The sequence below is a fragment of the Castor canadensis genome, chromosome 2, assembly GCF_047511655.1.
Source record: "Castor canadensis chromosome 2, mCasCan1.hap1v2, whole genome shotgun sequence".
Lineage (NCBI taxonomy): Eukaryota > Metazoa > Chordata > Mammalia > Rodentia > Castoridae > Castor > Castor canadensis.
In genome coordinates, this window is record NC_133387.1 from 67,449,039 (window position 1) to 67,455,287 (window position 6,249).

Below are 6,249 nucleotides of genomic sequence, written 5' to 3' on the forward strand. Positions count from 1 at the left end.
AGTTTATGAGACCCCCATCTCTAAAAAAAAGAAAAACAGAGCAAAGGGGATTAGTGGTTCAAGCAGTAGAGTACCTGCTTAGCAAGCGTAAAGCCCTGAGTTCAAATCTCAGTCCCACCCCCACCCCCCCAAAAAAATCTGAAACACACTGTAAGTTAGTTTGGCATTTCTCTTTTCTTTCCTTTCTCTCTTTTCTTCTGCCTTCTTTTCTCACTGATTGAAAGTCTCAGAAATTATAGTTCAACTTACTCAACTTGTGAGCTGTACTTTCTGTTGCTTGTCTTCTGCTTCACCCCACCCAAGTCAATAACTTGTGAGAAACAAGTGTAATTTAAATGTTTCTAATATTCACATTTAAAAAAACCAGATAGTACTGGGGATGTAGCTCAATAATTGAGTGTTTGTCTAGCATGCACAAGGCCTTGGGTTCAAACCTCAAGCTGAAATTGATTGAAATAACTCATCCTAATGTAACCAAAATATTTCCAATGTAGTTAATGATCAATATAAGAGTATTAATGAAATATGTATATTTTGGAGATTGCATCTTCAAAATTCACTATTTTGAGTCTCCAGCATGTAGAAGTTCAGAGAGCCACATTCCAGTTTTAGGGGCTATAATTCCCTGAACTCAGGGAGGTGAAGGGCTTGAATGCCTTCCTTTTGTTGCAGAAAATAAGGGAATACCTTTCGCTACCAGTATTTCTTCTCAGGCACAACGTGCTCTCTCTCTCTTGAGAGAGAGAGCAAGGAGCTCCAACCAGGAAGTATCCAGAGGTAGCCTACTGCTTCCCACCTGCTGCTGGGCAAAGGTGAATCCCCCTTCCTTCCAGAGATCATACAGCAAACAAAGGAAGATGGGAGGAGGAGGGAACCCCATGACTTCAGATCTGTCCACAGCCTTGGCTTCCATGTTAAAGGCAAATTCCTATTTTGCAATTTGGCCTTGGACCTAACGGATACCTGTTTTTTCTCTGGTGTGGGGCACCATGTGAGTTTAAACACCAATAATATGCATGCATTTCTACATGTAAGTCAACACCATCTAGCAAGAGATCCAACTTTAAATTAGAGGGAAATGAAGTCAGTGTCTATAGGGCAGCTACTGTTTGCCAAGTAACTTGCAATCAAATGTTCCTGAGTGCTGACATCTGCCTATAGTCAGTGAATTAGTTGCATATTATTGTATATCAAGCCACCCTAAAACTTCCTAGTTTATGATTTGGCTGTTTAGCAATATAGGCTGGGCTCAGCTTCTTCTGGCTCGGATGGTTAGCTGGAGACTGATGAGATGACTCAGCTTCAGAGGAACAGGCTGGTTGTAAACCACAGCACCTTGGTTCTCTCAATATGACATCTCATCCTCCAGTACTCTACTGTGGGCTTGTGCTCATGGATCCAGCGGGGTTCATTTCCTGGCTTCTTGGGTATCCTCGCATGCTCCCTAGGAATCTCCCAGTTCTGGCAAGTCACAGAGTGACAGACAGTGTGGCAGATCCCCTGAGAATCCTGAGAAGAGGAAAAAGCGCCCTGGAGAACTTTCTTCTGCTTCTTATCTGCTCTCTCTCTCTTCTTGTTCAAACCCCTCAGTGGAAGGCCTAATTGTTGTTTCTCCTAAGGAAATTCTTAGTACTAGAGAACACTCCTTGAACTTTAAGAAGTTCACTTCATTGGCCCTGTGCCACTAGTTTTTAAACATAGAGACCACTTAGAGTCAACACGCCAGGTCATTTGTCAGGACTCTGTCTCAAGATCGGACTGAGTAGAGCCACACTAAAGAGTGTGAACCTTCAGTGATGTACATCCCGCCCTGCTGTTGCCACTCAGCTGGATCAGGGGTGCTCCTGCCTTCCTGAGAAGGAGTTGGCAGTGGCTGGAAGAGAGAGTGACATCTGATTAGGCAGCAAGATAATTGTAAGGTGTTTTTAAAAATCCTCCCATAACAAGAGTGTTTAGTAAATTTTTTTTGAGGGACTGGGGTTTGAACTCAGGACTCTGTGCTTGCAAAACAGGCACTCTACCACTTGAGCCACATCGCCAGTGCCACTAGAGTGTTTAAGTAATAGCATTTCATTGAAAGCACAACTGTTCGAAATCTGGGAAGAACATTCAGATGACTGTGTCACCTTGACTACAACCTTGGTCATTTCCTCAAGTCTGAGGAACTACAGGCACAACATGTCCAGGTGAAGTTTATCAGACCATTCTGGAGATAATACTGATATTGCAGCAAAAGCCATCCTGACTGTCTGAAGTATAGGATTGATCTCTATTACCTATGTAATTTGTCATTGTGTCACTTTGTCTTTGTTGTTTACAAAACATTTGCCAGACTGTGTGTGACACTTGGGGGTTAGGATGTTCAAAAGGCTAGGAAGGAAGCTATATTTAGGTATATCACATCGTTGGCTAACTATAATATTATTTTGTTTTTCTCAATGAGAACACAAAATTTCAGGCACTTTATTGGCAGCATGAGACTTTGTAACTCTTTCCTATCTAATATTTTTCTTTTTTTTTCTGAAAAGATAATATTTAACACCAACAAGTTCAAAACCTGAGTTTTGCTTATGCACACAAATAGGTTTTTTTTCTTGTAAAGACTTCAATAAAAATTTTAGAAAATTAAAAATAACTGTATTTATTTAGTTATATGATAGATTGATTCAATAGGCCCAGTAAATTAGTACCAAAATAATCAAACTGAGGTCTTTTTAAAAATGAACTTCCAATTTTTGAATAATTTTTGACCTTCAGAGAAGTTGCGAAGTACATTTCTTATGTGCTTTACCCAGTTTTCCCTGATGTTAACATCTTCTGTAACCACCATAAAGTTGTCAAAGCAAAAACTTAAATATTGGTATAAAACTATTGACTAAACTATAGAAGTTTTCAGACTTTATAAGTTGTTTACTAATGTCTTTTTACTGTTCCAGAATCCAAACCAGAGACCCACATTTAATCTCACGAGGTCTTGTTCAAAGTGACAAAATCATACATTCTGTTGAAAGCAAGAAAGTGTGTGAGAAGAATTCAGTATGTGCAGATTGCTTTGACCCCAGAAGGTGCCATTTTGTGGCTGCTGCCTGGGTACCAGTGTTACCAATCACCTAGCTGGGGTCTTTTTTTTCTGCCTGGTTAGGGTTTGTGGGTAGGCGAGAAGCTCTTCCAGTGCTGGTAGTCCCAGGCCCTTGACTGCCCAAGTCAAATTGCCCAGGATATCAACATCTTAGCTTATTTGAAGGAAAAGTAAACATTAAGAGGGGTGCTTACAATAAAGCCTTATCATTCACAGTAACAGTGATTTAACAGTATTTAACGGTGCTCTAGCAGTGTTCACATACTGCCCCTGAGCTGCCTCTGCCCAGGGAGAGATGGAACCCTCTATTCTGTCTCATCAGTGCCTTACCCTCCTAGACTCCTGGGTCTTGTCCAAACTTTCAGCTGTGACATGTTGCCACATATGACGGAACTTGGCATCTGTTCTCATAGCTCTGTTCCCCACCACCACCAAGGTTACACTAATTGTGAGTTTCTAGAGGGTCCCTTAAACTTTGCAGACCCTTAGAGCAATGATACAATGCAGTGGTTAACAGCATAGCTGTGTTGTCAGCTCTTGGGTTTAAACCCTGCCTCTACCTTGTGACTTTCAGGGAGGATTTTTACCTTCCTACATTTCCATTTCTTCATCCCCAGTTTGCAGAGATGAAATCAGAATTGTAGTGAGGTTTAAATTTTATAATTATTAGAGGTCATTTAGAAGAGTGCCTGGTACAGAGTAAGAACTGAGTAAATGTTATTCATTGTCACTGTGTCCCAGAAAGAGTGGGTGTACCAATCTACCAACTGAGTTTTCAAGAAGCAACAAAGACTTAGTGTTAGAGCAAAAGCCATCAAACTTTTATTTATTGGTTAGAATTATTAATTATATAATTCTAAATAATAATTTAGAATTATATAATTATATATACATATAAATAATTATAAATTAGTTATAAAAAAGACTATTCCATTGATCAAAGGAATGAATGATGAAAGTTGAGAAGAGAATTCTAGAAAGCAAAGAAAATGTGATTTTTCATGACTGAAAATCATTTGGGGTAGATACAATTCTAATCATCTCTGTGTGGATCCAATTCTAACCTATTGTGTCTGGAGAGAGCACAGTGCTCAGAACTGTTTCAAGCTTAGCTTACATTTAAGCAATGAAAAAACATGTTCTAATTTGTAGAGGTTAATTTTATAATAATCATAAGTACTGTAATTTGGTTTTTAAAGAAAAAGGGCTAGTGTAGAATAACTATTTTATAATAACATAACTTAGCCTTTGCATAGTGTTTGCACTTTTCAAAGAACTTTTGTAGTTCTTTTTTTCCATGGATCCTTGAGTTAAAGAAGAGTGTAGGAATTATGGTCCATATCTTGCTGATTGGGAAAGTGAGGGTCAGAGGGAAGATAGCATATCAGGAAAGGCTTTCTACAGGAACTGACACAGCACCGAGGTTTGTCAGGGGTTCACCAGGTAGGATGCTGGTGAGGTAGGATGCTGCAGAGAGCAGGGCATAGTGACAGGGAGGAGGAGAATTCTTAACTGGGATCAGATTCTTCCATATTTCTGAAGTTTTGAGAAGGAGAGTAGTATAGAGGCACAGCCTTATATGCAAGGCTAGGAGTTTAGATTTTATTCCTTGGCAGTGAGTTACTTTTCAGGCAAAGCAGATTAACACAATCAGATTTTAGTTTAGGAAGATCACGATGGCAACACTGTAAGAGATGAACAGGAAAAATCTTTAGTCACTATGCTCATGAGAGCTGATGTTTTCTAAACCTGTTGGTAAAGAGATCTCTGGCCCCAGGATGGTGACCAAGAATAGACAGCCAAGTTGGTGCTAGCAGCACAATATTGCCTGCAACAAAAGCACAGGGTTTAGATGCGGAGACCATTGACTCCTGCCTGGATCTGTCAGATCTTCACATTTTCTGGGAGCATTACTCTTTAATTTCCTTTGGCTTACCTCATCTGTATAATGAGGGCATTTGTATGGCACCAATTTTGCATGTAGTAATTACCATCAATGGAATACTTTTGACAACAAATCAAGACTTGGAAATGAAGACAAATGCAAAGTTGTCACAGGCTGGTCCCACAATCACACCCCAGGGTAGAGGGCCTGAGCTATGGACGAAGCATCAATGTGAAGATTTTAGAATCCAGTTATGAGCAGCAGCTGAAGGACTTCTGCATTTTATGGTCTTCCTGGAAAGCAGAGTGTCCCCAAAGGTTTATATAGAGTTTTCATACTTAATATTGTATTATACCCAGGGTTCTCTCTGGAAATCAGGTGGGAAGCAAAAAAAAAAAAAGTCCACTAGTTCTATATGAATGGGTTGTTCATCTTCTTTGCGATCAAATAGAGAACTGAGTTCTTGTCAGAGAGAAAAGAGCAGCACAGTAGAGCTTCAGGGACAGCAAACTGGGTAGACAAAGTGCTTTGCTGCAAGCATGCCAAACAGGATGGTTCTGGGCTTCCTGTGTCTAAGAAAGGAAACCACAGACATACCCCAAGCCCTCCCTCCTGACTCTGACCTTGTGGAATATGTGTCAGAATTGCCATAATCTTCTTTGTGACAGCACAATGGTTACTACGATAGAGCAAATCACCAAAGCTGACCACTTTCACTGTTGGCTCCTCACAGCTCACAGAAATCTATAATCTTATCAATAGCAGAAACCATCTTCCAACATGTACATAGAGGGGAAATAAGAAGTGCCTGACTAGAATCTGGTCAGGAAATTACTGATACTGATGAAATGATGGCAATGGAAGTTTGGATCTAGTATAATTTCTCTAGGCAGCAGAAGAAAGTACTTCACATACTAGCTGAGTTTTTAGAAAGTTAATTATAAATGCAATTTTTGGAGCTGGCCATATAAAGGAACCTTCTGAAGAGTCTGCTTGTGATCATTCTTTCTGTTTCATAGGTTTGTTCTTTTATACGTTTCACCTACCTCCCTTCACTCCCATGTTGGGGATCAAACCCAGGGCCTCCTGCATATTGGGCAATCACTTTACCATGAGCTATATGCTAACACCCTGCCCTGTCTATAAGACAGGGTCTCCATATGTAACCCAGGCTGGCCTCCAACTTGAGATTCTCCTCCCTCTGCCCCCTGAGTGCTGGGAATGCAAGCATGTACCATCATGCCAGGCAGCTCCATTTTATTTTATTTTATTTATTTTATTTTTT